The sequence below is a fragment of the Anas acuta genome, chromosome 1, assembly GCF_963932015.1.
Source record: "Anas acuta chromosome 1, bAnaAcu1.1, whole genome shotgun sequence".
Lineage (NCBI taxonomy): Eukaryota > Metazoa > Chordata > Aves > Anseriformes > Anatidae > Anas > Anas acuta.
This window is the reverse complement of record NC_088979.1, coordinates 47,218,495-47,233,974: the sequence shown is the minus strand read 5'-3', so window position 1 is coordinate 47,233,974 and position 15,480 is coordinate 47,218,495.

Here is a 15,480-nt window from a genome sequence, read left to right as displayed (position 1 = left end):
TTATTCATTTATGAGGTACACGTTACCAGTTATCAAGCACAAAGTACAGTGCTATTACTTGGTAGCTACTGAATCCTTATCTTCCAATAACTTTGCATGCAAGTTAACATGTTCTGTTACTTTAACGATCTACTTTTGATCACGAATCTTGAAGTGAGAAGACTTTGGTCCTACATTTTTGGAGTTTGTTTGTTTGTGTTTGTTTGTTTGCTTGCTTGTTTGCTTTGCTTTACCTTTTTATTTTTAATTTAGAAACTCTTTTAAACACATAGAATAGTATTTAGAATATATTCATGAGGTCTATGTGTGGTGATCTTTTTTTTCAGGAATGTTCAAATGTTCAAAAATTCAGAGAAGTTAACATCTTTGAACAGAAAAATAAATTGTAATAAAAATATTTGCTCTCAAAGAGCTTACTGAGCGTGAAAGCTATTTTTTATATTTCATTATTATTACTACTATTCATTCTGGCATCTATAACCCTTACAATACATGTGAATCGGGATGTTTTTTCTATATAAAAAAAAAACTAAAAGTCTTTCATGTTAATCAGTGTCTCTGGTTTGTTGAATTTCCACTAATTCACATACAAGATTAGACTTAATATTTAATCTTTCTGTTTAATAAATAAAACATAAGGAGATCTTGTTTTACGAGTGGAAAAGACATATGTTAAATAAAAATCATATTGGTTTTGAGTATTTAGTTTTGAATAAGAAAAAGTGTTGAAACAGCCTATTATAGACATATACGTTAACTCTTAATTTTAGGGGGGGATCAGTATAAAACACAGCATAGCTTATACAGTTTTGCCTCATCAAAATAAAACATTTACCATCATCAAGCTAAAACGAACTCAGAAGTTTTCTGGCACACAGAAACAGCTTCAGCAATAGACACAAATTTGATACTCATATTCGTTCTCATACTATTTAGTATTTGTTTGCTTTTTGAAAGCCACTCTGCAGGAACAGTGGAGTAAATCTGCATAACAAAAGGAAACACTGAAATACATTTGAATAGTATGTCCCTCTCTCCTCTCTCTGGCAACCTTTCTTGCTAAAAGCAAGGCCGAGACAAGTAATGCTTTACATAAGTATATATATATATAGTTATATATATATAATGCTTTTTCATAAATAAGGTTAAATTGACAACACAATAGCTTTGCAAAAGGTATAGATACATGAAAAATTTGATCTAAATCCTACAGTTGAAAATCCCATCTGTGTATCCCCTGCTGTCTGTGATTTTTGAACCAAGATCTAAAGGCTTCCCATTTCCACATAGCATTACATAGGTATTCATTGTATATCTTTCTTCTGTCCTTTCCACCCTGTGCATGTGTTAATGAATATTGTAGCCCGTATTAAATTTGTCCGTCTGAGTGTATATGTCTACACTCAGCTCATCCTACTATGGACATCTAAAATTATGCTAAAATAAACACAAATGTAGCTGTTTCTCTTCATTGATCATAAAAAGGATTCATAAAAAGGATTCATGATGACTAGCTCAGATATAGTTTTTTTTTGTGTTTTTTTTTAAAGACAACATTCTAATATCTTCTTCTTTTAACCAGTTATAATCTATCAATAATACTCTGCAGTTCTTTTAGAAGAGCTTTTTTATTTTCCCATTAAAAAGAAAAATAAAATAGTTATGACTAACGTCTATTTGAAAGCCTACTTCTGTCTAGGAACATAGCCAGTACGTGGTGAATGCACAATGCACCAAGGAGAAATCCTTCTTCTCTAACTTCAGATATATGCAGTTTATATCTAGACTAAGGTAAATGCTTGGGTTTCCTTCTAGTAAAGGAAAAAGGAAGGAAATGAAAAAGAAGAGAGTGTCCATCTGTTTTATATAGTTGCTACAGAAAATGATAAATTGCACACTGAAGTTGTCTTATATTGTCTTCAGAGGGTTTCTATACAACTAATTAAATCTAAGTGTTTAATTTTAAGGGATTCAAGTCATGTGAAATGTTCCTTTCCCAGGCCATGCTTTCCTTATGTTGTGCCTTCATATCACATCTAACATTCTAACTGTTTGTATAGTCTTATTTACAGTATCAAGGAAATGAATTATATAATTGAAAGTAAGATATGATTAAATAAGTCGTGTTGATATTCCCTCTTATTGGATTAAATACACAAATTTCTATTTTAGAGCAAAATGACTGTCCTGGTTTCAGCCAGGATAGGGTTAATTTTCTTTTTAGGAGCTGGTGCAGTGCTGTGTTTTCTTTTTAGGAAGAGAATAATGCTGATAACACATGATGTTTTAGCTGTTGCTGAGCAGTGCTTATAGCCAAGGACTTTTCTCTCTCCTATCCGACTGGGGAGGAAGGGTGGTGTTTAGCTGCCTGCTGGGTTAAACCACGACAATCACTATCACTAAAACTGTAAAAATAAACACTTTATTTTCAAATCTGGTGCTTTCCACTCATTTTTAACTGTATAACACCATAAAGAGACTAGTACTAGAAAATTCAAATGGATCTAAACCAAATTGAACATATCCACAGTCTTTGAAGATCAGAGGTACTTTTAAAATACACACATCACACTATTGTTCTGTGTGGTAATACCCAGCTACTCCAAAAAAAAAAAAAAAAAAAAAAAATAATAAAAAAAAATAGCTTGGCTAATGATATACAGTCTCCAATTACTTAAGGACAAAAAAAAAAGTGTTATGCCTTGATACCATTCCCAGGTAATTAAGGTTTTGCTAAACTAATTTTCCTCCAAGGTTTTTTTTTTGTTTGTTTGTTTGTTTTAAAAAAAAAAAGCTGAAAAAGCAAACAAGAAAATAATTTCAAATTTCAAACAGGTCTGAAAATATTGTTTGAAAAATAAATTGCAGTGCTACACCAGGATTTTTCAATTTTTACTAAGTGAATGCACTATATATCTCTGTACAAGTGTACAAGATATGTTTCAACTAAATTAAGGGAATATACTACTGTTTAATTACAGTAGCTCAGAATTTATATAGCACCAAACTTTTCCAACAAATGTATGAAGAGCCAAAGAATTTTTATTTTATTTTTATTTTATTTTTATTTTATTTTTTTGCGGGTTGGGGGCAAAGGATGTTCCTTTCCTGTTTCCTTAGCCTCAAGTGATACTGTTATCATTATGTGAACTCACTGTTGCACAAAGTCACATCTATGCAGCAATTTGTCCACAGAATCAGAAGAGAATTACTATGGTATCAGACACAGATTAATACAAAAAGCTCTTAAATATTAAGTCAACAAAACTTCAGGGGATCTTAAGACAATCTGTATTTTCATTGTTTTTCATTAACAAGCCTCTTTTTTAAAAACATTTGATAACTTTTGCATTTTTCAGATCTTCAACACAACAGGGAAAAATAAGTTCTTAAGGATTCCATGTAATCTTATCCTTAAAAACAGTGTGTTATTATTTCAGTAAAATAGTGGCACAATATTATTTTTCCATAAACCTGTATTCCCAGGGAAACAAATGAACAAACAAAAGGGAAGGGAAGAATACCCTGGTAATTATAGGCCTGTCTGTTGCACTTCAGCGGCTGGTAAAACCTGGAAAAGATGATTATGGTAGTTATTGAAAAACACCTGAAGGACAGTATCATTAGTGGTGCCAACACGGGTTCACAAGGGATAGGTCCTGTTTAACAAATTTAATTTCCTTTTATAAGAAGTTTACCCACTTGCTGTACTCTACAAATCTAACAAGGGGTGCCTGAGGAAACTGGGGTTGCTTAGTCTGGAGAAGAAGAGGCTCAGGGGAGACCTTATTTTTCTCTACTACTATTTGAAAGAAAGGTGTGGGGAGCTGGGGGTGGGCCTCTTCTTGCAGATAACTAGTGATAGAACTAAAGGGAATGGCCTTAAGTTGCACCAGAGGAGATTCAGGTTGGAAATTAGAAGACATTTCTTCTCAAAAAGATTGATCAGGCATTGGAAGAATTTGCCCAGGGAGTTGGTGGCATAAGCATCCCTGGGTTGTTTAGGGAAAGGTTGGATGTGGTGCTTAGGGACATGGTTTAGTGGGTGATATTGGTGGTAGGGGGATGGTTGGACCTGATGATCTTGAAGGTCTTTTCCAACCTTAATGATTCTATGATTCTGTGCTGCGCTGGTGCATACTCAACTCAAGTACTGTGTGCAGTTTTGGATGCCACGCTATGAGAAAGACATAAAGCTATTAGAAATCATCCAAAGGAGAGCTACAAAATGATGAAGGATCTAGAGGGCGAGACATATGGGGAGCAGCTAATGTCACTTGGCTTGCTCAGCCTAGAGAATAGGAGACTGAGGGGAGGCCTCATGGCAGCCTGCAGCTTGCTCATGAGGGGGACTGGAGGGGCAGGTGCTGATCTTTTTTCTCTGGTGACCAGTAATAATAGTTGATGGACAGACATGAACCTGAATCATGGAATGTTCAGGCTGGATATTAGGAAGAGGTTCTTAGGAACCTCTTCTTAATATCCATTTTTCCATATACATTTTCTCTGTAACATGGGTTCAAGACACTGATAATAAATTTATATATATTAGTGTCTCATTATCCAAACTTTATTTTTTTTTCCCATTATAACAATAGAAATGAGAAATACTGCTAGAACAACTGTATCAGAAAGTTCTATTCTATGTGGATTTTTTTGTTATTTTGTTTAAATCAAAGTTAGGTGGCATTCATGTGCAGAAAGATATTTATTTACCAGTGCTGCTTATTTCCTTGACACAGCGGGGGCAGATTATAGGTGATAGATGATGACCATGCTCACATGGTCAACAGAAAGCACTAGAATATAAGAGAAACCAGTAGTGCTGGGAGAATGGCACTCTAGGGGACACTAAAAATAAGCCTGGAATTAAAAGAATTATGTTTTATAACAGCAACTTGTGCTTCCATTTTTATATATATATTTTTTTATGTTTTTGTTTCTTCTTGACAATGGTGTTAAAATATTATCTTTGAAAAAAAAAAAAAGAATATTTCATAACTGATACATATACACACACATGCACACAAATATTTTTTTTCCCTTACTAAATTCACACTTAAACAAACAAACAAACAAAAACCCTCAAGAGATCATTTACTATTTAACTTGATTCCTTTTTAATTATTTTATTTCCAAACTACAACTCTAAGACTGGGAAAATAAGTAAATAAATAAAGGAAGTATCAAAGATCAAAACAGTAAAAAGAGAATTATTAAAAAATACACAAGAGAGAGGGAATGTGTTTGAATTTTGGTCAGTAGGATATATTATTTGTATATTCCTAGCTGAGAGGAGTCATTAAAGAGGTAAATATTTATTTTTCTGTTTTTTTTTTTTTGTTTGTTTTTTAATTATGTGTATATGTGAGTAAAGTCACATATATATGCAAAGAAACAGAAAACCAGGAAAAAAGATAACACATTTAACTTCAGTCTGCAGACTATGTTCCCTGTATATTTAGGCTACATATACTAGAAGGTATCAGTCGTGTTACTTCTACCTTTTGCACAACACATGACCTGCAATGGTGAAATGGTAGGTGTTTTTTAATATGATACTTTCACAAATTTATTAACCTTTATTTTCCCAATGGAGATAATTGCACTTGAAATGTCACTAGTTCAGAGTAAGAATCTAACTATCAGAAATATTCCATTTAGAAGCTGGTATGCCTAAATAAACTGTAGAGATAAGAATGCAAATTTCAAAGTTTACTAGATCATACAGACTGAATATATACAGCTGTTTCTATCTTATAATAAATAATGACATTACAAGTACTCCCTCTGTTCTTGACAGAGAAGTAAAAAAAGTAAAAAAAAAAGTAAAAAAAATAAAAAAAAAATAACAACAACAAAGCACCAAAAAACACGAGCGACAACAAAACACACACACACACACACACACAAAATCAAATGTCTCTAAGCACCAGTACTGTAAAAGACTAAAGTTTTAATGATATTTTTGATCTAAGTAGCTAACTCTATTGCTGGGTTGCCTGTGGACCAAACTTCTCAAAATATTTGTTTCCAATCTCTGGTCTGCTATTTCCTCCTGATCAAGGAAGATAATAACTCAGGGTAAAACATTCAATAGTTCTAAGGGAAAAAAAAAAAAAAAAAAAAGCGTTTGATAAAAACAGGATATATCCTATTCACATTTCCAGGATTTTCTATATGGGTTGTTTTATTTATTTAAATAACCCAACAATATTGCCATCACTAAGATGAATTTTTACACTTTGAAAAACCTCCACATCAAAATAAATGTTTTCTTTTGAGAGATGTTTCTATATGCTATGAATATAGAATAGCTGCAGGTTACATGACTATTTGGCACCACTGCTGTTAGATATAGCCAAAACACTTAAGTATGCATAAGCTGAAGAGAAACAGATCCAAAATCTTGGATGATTTTATTCTTTACAGTTCTTTTGTTCATATTTAAATGAAATGTATGTAAATAAAGATTCTCCAGAGAAAATACAAAGTTTACCTTGTGCATAGATGAAGTATATAAAAAGAAGCTTACTTTACTTAGTAAACTGTCTTTATCTCAATCCATTTCTCACACTTTAACTTTTTTGATTCTCTCCCCAGCCTGACTTGGGCAGAATTGAGAGAGCAGCAGTGTGGTATTCTAAATGCAGGTATACATCCACCATGCTTCTTTTGTATATACTACCATCTGTTTCCTTCATCAAGAAGCTAAAAGGTGGTTAGGCCCTCCCAAAGCTTCTGCTGGGAGTTTTCCACTTTGTATAAGTAATAAAATATTAATGGGACTAAGATTTATCTTTGGACTTTCTGCAGCTCAAATTAAAGCCCTACCTATCAGGGCTTTCTTCAAACTTGGTATTTCCATGAACAGCTCTGGTGTCAACAAATGGCATTGGCATTGGCAATTTCTCAAGCAGCTCAAAACAGCTAAAATATATGTTTGTGCATTAGCCAACAGGCTAACTGGTTCATCAAATCTCTGTTTTGGGAATCACATATCTATAAATAATAATGGTAAGAACTGACTAGCATGAAGACTGCATTTATTTTATTTACAGCAGGAATTCACTCTATTTGCATAGTATTTATGGAATCTAAAGTAAAGAGAAGTGCAGTCCTGACTATTCTGGGCTCTGTATTCTGTTTTCTATGGAATGTTTCATACAAAAAATTCAGTGTCTGTAGGTATCCAAAGGAAACCTCTGACATATTTACTATTATCAGCACCTGCAAGTGAGCAATTTTTCACCATTGATGATAAGAAAAACAAAAAGAAAAAATAAAAACAAAAATGAAACTTCAAAAATATTACATGTACAAAAGAAGCTGTTTTAACAGTAACAAAATGGAGCTAGGAGTAACTGGGGTAAAAGACAAATCAAACAGCCCAGAAGAGAAAGCAAACACACATGAAATGTGAAATGGACAGAGTTGTTAAAGAGAAAAGAAAATAACCAGGAAAAGAATATGAATAAATTGTCAAAATAAGGTATTTTGTTTTAAATATGCAGGAAATATTTCTCACTGATGAGAATGAGTATATTCATACCTACATGAATAAAAAAGTCATTATTTTTAGCAGTTTCCCTTGATATCATATCATTGAGTAACACTGATGGTAGTGATGGGCAAAATATTATTAAATCACAACTCCATTATATGAAAGAACTAAACCCAAAGACAAAATGGTTATTTTTTCACTGATACATAGAAAAAAAAATAATTAAAAAAAAATACAAAACAAAAATCTTTTACAGACCTATAATCCCAAAAGCAGAGCTAAAAACAAGCTGTGTTTGTCCATTTCCCCAAAATTAAAGACAAAAAAAATGAATAAAAAATGCTTCAGGAATGCCCATGAAAAGTCAATAGGTTGCATATATTTTCACTAAGTTCCTAGAAACAGTTATTTCAATAAAACATATTTTGGTGTACAAACACTTTGAAAGTGGAGAAAATTTTGTATTTTAATAAGAGACTTCAGTGCTATGAAACACATGATGAAAAGGTGTCTAAAGCAAGCAAATTCTCTAACTGCATATTACACAGACTACTGGAAAGTGATTAGGGGGTAATCTTTCACTGAGTCTGATATTTTTAGTGAAAAACACATATAATGAAGATAAAATTTCCATCTGAATTGTCACTACCTGTAAATGTTGAGTGATGCTTCCTTGTTATTATTTTTTTCTTAACTTGCCCCGCCTCTTTTGGTTATAAGCTTTTGAGTCTGAAATATGCTGTTGGAGTGAAAAGAAATGTGTGTAGAGCAATTTTAACTGCAGATGAAAGAGAAATTAATGCAAAAAAATAAAAAAAAAAATCCATAAGCAATGAGGGTCACTAGATGAACAATTATGGGAGAGGTAGTACATGTGCATTCTTTACACACATGATGTAGATTGTGCTGAAGAGTCTGTAACCAAGACAGTTCCTTGCTCCAGAAACTTCATTTCCTTTTACTTCAACAAAAGCAGTCTAACTGAACTATCTTGATAATGTTTGAAGTGTATAGATCATGTATAGTGATGATATCTTTCATTACTAGAAGAAGTACCTTGATTACAATAAACCAGCAAAAAGCAAAGTCTTACTGGGTAAAAAAAAAAAAAAAAAAAAGACATAATTTCGTAATTTCACTTTCAAATTCCCTTTCTTGAAAGGAATAAAAATAATAATAATAATAAAAAAAAAGAACCTGTCTAAACCATCAAAACTAATAAAAGCAACTTTTCTATTCCATTACAGTTGTCTTTCAGGACAGTCAGTGAACAGCAATAATATCTACTTGAAAGTTCATCATGACACTGACAGTAACATCGCCATGATTAGGAGAAGAAATATTTAGGTTCAGATTCGGAACTTCTTCTAACTATAATCAGCTTGTCAAACCAACCAGCTTGTCAACCATTGTCTGTAATATTTTTTGAAAATAACTCTAATAACTTTTAGTATATTGAGCATACCCTAACCATATTTTTCCTTGTTCAGTGACACACAGTACAAACTGTTTGAACATAGGTCAAAGACTTCAGCTAGACTTTTAGGGGAATAGGTGTGAAAATAAATATACTTCTTTTCATTTCCTCTAAATTCAAGTAGGAATCTTTTATTTACTTTTAATTACTATTACTACTGCAACTATTATGGTGAATTATATGAAGTTAAAATAAATCAAATAACAGAAAAACAATCAAGCAAATACAGAATAAAATACATTATGAAGTATGGAATCTGAAGTAAAATAGTAATAATAACAATAAATAAATAAATAAATAAAAGAATGTAAATATGTGGTCTTGGAAACATAGAAATAGAAATGCAAATGCAAATGGCTACTAAGTCCAAAATAAGCTATATACATCAGACTGTATTTGCATCTTTACTTCTCTGAACATTTTGAATAGGTTTTGGCTGTTCTTTCAAGCATCCCTATCAAATGTTTTCAATCATTTAATCCATAACAAATGTATCAATGTATTGATAAACCAATATCAGAAAGCATGACTGAGGTCTTCCAGTTTTATGTAGTGGACTCTTAGACAAAAAAAAAAAAAAAACAGATGACTGTCAACCAGGATTCTGAGAAAAATAAAACAAAACAAACAAACAAACAATAACGACAAAAGAATACCTTCCAAAGTAAAAAGGTGATCTGTCAAGTTTCTGAGTAAGTCCTGTTTTACTAAATATAGTACAAAGGACAAACAAAATTCATGTAGAAAAACAGAAAATTCAGAAAAAAATAGCTACATTGTTAAAAAGCGTAACTGTACACAAAGCTACAATCCTTACACATTAATTAATTTATAACTAAATTAAATACCGGCCTACTCAGCAAGCAGAAATTAGGATATTGGAAGCTGTGTCTGCAGTCATAACAAGGACAGTATGACCTAGCCTTTTCAACATCTTCAGTGATACTCAGAATCTAAATATATCTGTCTAGAGCATAATGCTTACATGTAAGCTGCAAGCTCAATTCAGCTGTTCAGCTTGTATGTATAGTACTGTTGGAAATGCCCTATCAAAAGCATCCAGACAAGGATGCTTACAATTATTACATAGGACCTCTTCTCTTTTGCCCCAAGCTATCAGACTAACAATTGGAGATCAAGCCAGTTGTCCCACCCCATCTTCAGAATCACTAAATATTTGTGTTCTGGTAATTGAACCAAGTCAATAAGATAAATAAGATATATTCACATATGAGAATATGAAAATATATCTCCAAATATAGATGTTTAACCTGGGACAAATTAAAAATTTGTTCCTACTTGTATGAATGTGCTGGGCCCTTGACTTTGTGAGAACTTAGATGTGGATTTTATGTGAACACTTAAGTGCAAACTCTGAGATTTGAATGCCTGAATGTGGAGCTGAATACTAGTTTTTGTAGGAATACTGAAAAAAGAAGGGAGGAGAACAGCCTGAGAGTGAGAGAGAAGGATGAGGTGATCGTATGTGTTTAACCCTTCAATTTGACAAGGGGAGAACTAAAACAGTTTTTTCCAAGTACCCACTGATATTTTAATGAATCTTGTTTTTCTTAGCTGTGATTTTAGACATACTTTTCAAAATAGTTCTTAAGAAATTCTGTGACAGTAAATCTAATTGAACGTTTTCTGCATTACAAAATCTGTTTAAGAAATTTTATCCATCTCTCACTTTGCTTTCTCCACTCCCTGTTTCTACAAAATCACTAACATTTACTGATGGAATAACTGTTGGATTTATATTGTAAATAAGTTCAGTGAAACATTCCACATTACAAAATGAGAAAGAATGCATATTTTCATTTCCAGAACAGTAAATGAATATGAAATTTTATTATCAGCCACATTGTTCTGATCATGTTGGTACTTTGTTATCTCTGCAATACAATGGGAACAACTAGTACAAAATGCCCTCCTTTTACTGACTTAGTAAAGAAGGTAGCAAATTAAAGAAAACACGTTGATACCAAACTGTACACATTATTATTATTATTACTTTTGAGAGAGTGCGCAGGCATGTGAATGGCTCCATTTATTTTTATGTGTTTAACCTAAATACAGGTAACCCTTTCAATCAGTTTTTATTGCAGTTAAACATGTTTATTGGCTAAAGTTTAAAATCTAAGTGGACAAGTCAGGTCTGGGAAAGAGCTTAAAACACAAACTTGTAAGTAGTACAAAGTAGAGGTAAATGGGGAAATATTAAGTTATAAGCTCAGTGTTAAAAAAAAAAAAAAAAAAAAGAAAAAAAAAAAGAAAAGAAAAATAAAAGTGAAAGAAAAGATGACACCAAAGACACAAAAGCAATAGGAGGAGACAAGAAGAGGAACAAAAGAGTACAGAGTAAAACAGATAAAGATGCTATGGGAGAAGAGACATGGGAGTAATGAATCACAGACTATTTGTCAGGGAAGTCCCTAAAACCTGCAAGTTAGCAGGCCCCTTCCTACAGGTCTCCCTGCATGTTCCAGTGAAGAATCGTGAATTCCCCAGCTGTTCACTTTCCAACTGCAGCCAGGCACTGCAAATCCTTCTTGCATACACTTTGCCTGTCTCATCTGCATTATCACACAAACAATCTCCAATAAACTTGGGGGAAAAAAAATACCTCATTCCTTCAGCCTACATTTTAATCTTCTTGGACAGGTCTGTTCTGGCACACCCAGTGCTTTTTGTTAGTGATTCAGACACAGATGGATGCAGAAGATCTCACACCCATCCTGTAATAAAAGCTTATCATAGATAACTCTTAGATAGATAACAATTTTCATTTAAATGAACTACTTTATCTTTTTCCTTCAACCATAATGAACCATGTTTGCTGTTAATACATATATTATTAAGAGACCTATGCTGTGCTTGCACTGCTTCCTTTCAATAGCAGAGTCATTGTGAATTTTTCTTTCTGAAAATTTTTTGTCATTAATATCTGTGGCAAGAACCAAATCAAACAAAATGACATGTTCAGAATGGCAACATAGTAAATAGTAGGCATTAGCAGGTATTAGCTGAAAGAGAAGAGTTTTGGAGCAGGAGAGAAGAAACTGGGTGTTTAGTTTCCTTGTACTTTTTAACCCCAAATCTCTAATTCAGACATGAGATATAATGAGTTCTTATACTTGCATGCAATGGAAGAAAAGTAGACAAAGAACTTCCTCTTTAGCCTGAAAGCATTAAGGTTGATCAAATTCCCATGAATTTCTTATTGATCCTTTCTCTATTCTACAAGATGAGGATTGAGGATGCATGACTGTGGCTCATCTACTTCTCAACAAGAAGGCAATTATATGTGCTCTGAGGCAATCATATGTGCTTTAGTTATCATTAGCAAAAACTAACACATGGAGAACTTGGACCCAGTATACTCCTGCAGTTCTATGAAAGTCTACAGGTCTCCTTATGCAGAGATGGACTTGTAACACAACAGTACTTCAATAATAATAAGTGAACTTTTCCACATAGATAAATTTTGCTTTAAGGCAAAAGACAGAGACATCTTTGAGTTTTCTATGTGGTATTTCAATCTGTATTTGCTTTAGCATTCAAAATCTTTCCACTCCTACTACTATTATACAGCCACCTCTGCAGTGCTTAGTCATTGTCAGAAGATGTGAGTGGAAGATCTGTAAGGGTAGTTTTCTCTAGTCTTAACACTCCAAACGTGCCAATTTCTAACTAATTTTCTGGTTTTGCTTTTGCTAAGTAGATATGCCAGCTCTTAGCACTTTTCATTTCCAAACTTCTGCTGTCATGTTTTTGTTTTAATGCGTTCACCCTTTCAAATAAGTTGCAAACAGCACTTTCAGAGTACTGGGAAGAATAAGCAACTTCCAGGTTTGACAATAATTGCATTTTCTATGTCAGGCTTTGATGTCTTCTGTATTCACACCTATCCATAATGAACACATCTAAGTAATGACTACCAAAAATAATTTTTTTCCTTCTACTCATCATATATTTTTGTCAGTCTAAAGTAGTATACATGCATTCACATTACTTCTCAACTATGCAAAGTACACAGAAATAGAAAATAAATAATGAAGAGCAATTTTTATTCTATTTTTGAAGTGAAATTTTCAAGATATAGTAGAGCACACAACTAATGAATCAATATTATGAAACAAGAAAACTGCACATTTCATTAAAACAAAAAAAAAAAGTACTGTGACAAAGATCAATGTATCAGATAAATAATGATAATAGAATTTTTGTTGATGTTAAATGCAACACAACAATTCTGCAGTTAAAATCTAATAGTCAATACAAAATTCCTCCATTTCATATTTTTTTAGAGGACTTCTCCATTTCCATTTGCAAGACCATACTATTTGCTTTCACTGAATATGATTACTAGCTATTTACTTTACAGATCTTTGCATGTCTCTCACTTGCATCCCCAAATACAACCAGTATAAAAATATAACAATACGTCTTTGATGGGAAGACAAAGTGAGACATTTTTTCTAATAGTGTTCCTCTGTTTGGAATTATTTATTGTTAAATGTAGAGTATTGTTCTGAACTGGGTCACATACAAACATATTTATGCACTCAGAAACATGTATTCATATATGATCCCTTTTACCTTGCACATGCATGTCAAACAGGAAAAGGAAAAGAATAGGGTGACTGTAAAAAAAGTTCTAAAACTCACTTGTTTCTCCACCCTGTACCATTTAGTGTAACTTTAAGCATTATATAGTCTAGTAAGCAGCCTGAAGGAAACTGGTAGAAAAAAACAGTTAAAACAACAACAATAAAAGCCTCCATTCTTCAGCGAGAATGAAGTATCTTTATGAAGTACAACTGAATCTGTAACAGGATATGGCTCATCTGACTCAGTGTAAAAATTTGTAGGTACTACATGGTCCTGGACTCAGTTTGCTGTTTAAACCTCTTGAGGGACACTTAGCTAGTTCTCCTAGATTTCCCTATGCTTCTTCAAAAGGGTATGTCTCTGATTCATAACAACCAATCTTAGGCAGATGTTCTGGAGACTGCAATGTATATAAAAGGTACCCACATGCCACATGGAAGCAAATTAATTGAGACTCTGTGTTCTTTATAGCTGTGTGACAAGATGTAGTTAACCACAAGAGTGACTATTTCTCTTTATTGATAAGAAAAGAAGCCACAAATTACCAGCTACAACATAGTCTTCCTCACTGGAAATGAAAGGAAAAAAAAAGGCGGACAAATACTTATTAATATAAGTATTATATCAATATAATAATACTAACATAATATTAGTAATTAATACATTTAATTAATATACAAAATGAATAATTAATGTACATAATATAGTTATATTAATAATTAATAATTACATATATATTACATTTATATTAAAATATAATTATATAATAATATATAATAATATAATATAATTATATAATTATATATAATTATATAAAAATGTAATTATAGTATATAATATAATCTATATAATATTATTAATAAGTATATATTGATATTTTTTCAGCATTGTAAGAATACAAAGGCTTATTTTTTTGTTTGTTTATTTATTTATATATTGACTACCTACACTTGAAGAGAGTCCATCTGGTTTGCATTACATATTCATTTTGCTTTAAGGACTGAACTTTTCTGTCTGATTTTCCGTCTTATGTCAGTGCTTTATTATTCTAAGAGATTATTGGTTTTCAGTTTTAAAAATATTGTTTTGTCTTAGATTGCTCCACCAGGGGCTGTCATTCACTAACAGAAGAGAGACCTGTGTTTTGTGGTGACCTCTATACTTCTAAATACTGTGCTAAGAACACATCACGTTCTTTACCATTACTTGCAAGACTTACACACAGAAAGTTTTTTTGTTCCATAATTTTATTTTCATAAACAGGCGGTAACTTTTTAAAATCCTCTTAGACAGTTACTTTCAGGGAGTACGTTATATATGCATATATATATATATATTTTTTTTTTTCACGAATGCTGCAACAATGCTTAATATTTTCACACTTTTTTTTTTTTTTCTAAAATCATTTCTCATCACTACAATTCAACTGTTTCCAATTACACCAAAGCTACTGTAATAGCAATATATATATGTGTGTATATATGTATATATGTACATATGTATATATGTATATATAGGAATCAATTTGTGACACATTAGTGTTCAGCTGATACAGACTAGAGAAGTTGTATAATCCAATATGCTATAGTACAACCTGGTGGGAACAACAATAAAAAACAAAAACAAAAACAAAACAAACAAACAAACAAAAAAAACCACCTTCTCAGATTTATTCTATAGTACTCTGATATTCTTTCTTTGATTTTAGGTCAAGATAAATTAAATAAAAAATAAAGTTGTGGAAAAAAATAAAAGTTATTAACATAAGTTGTAGGTATTTGAAAAGATAGGCCCACTTAAATATTAGTGGTTCTGCAACTGATTACATTAATTAAAAAAAAAAAAAAAACTTTTCAAAATAGTCTAGCAATGATCATAATCAATG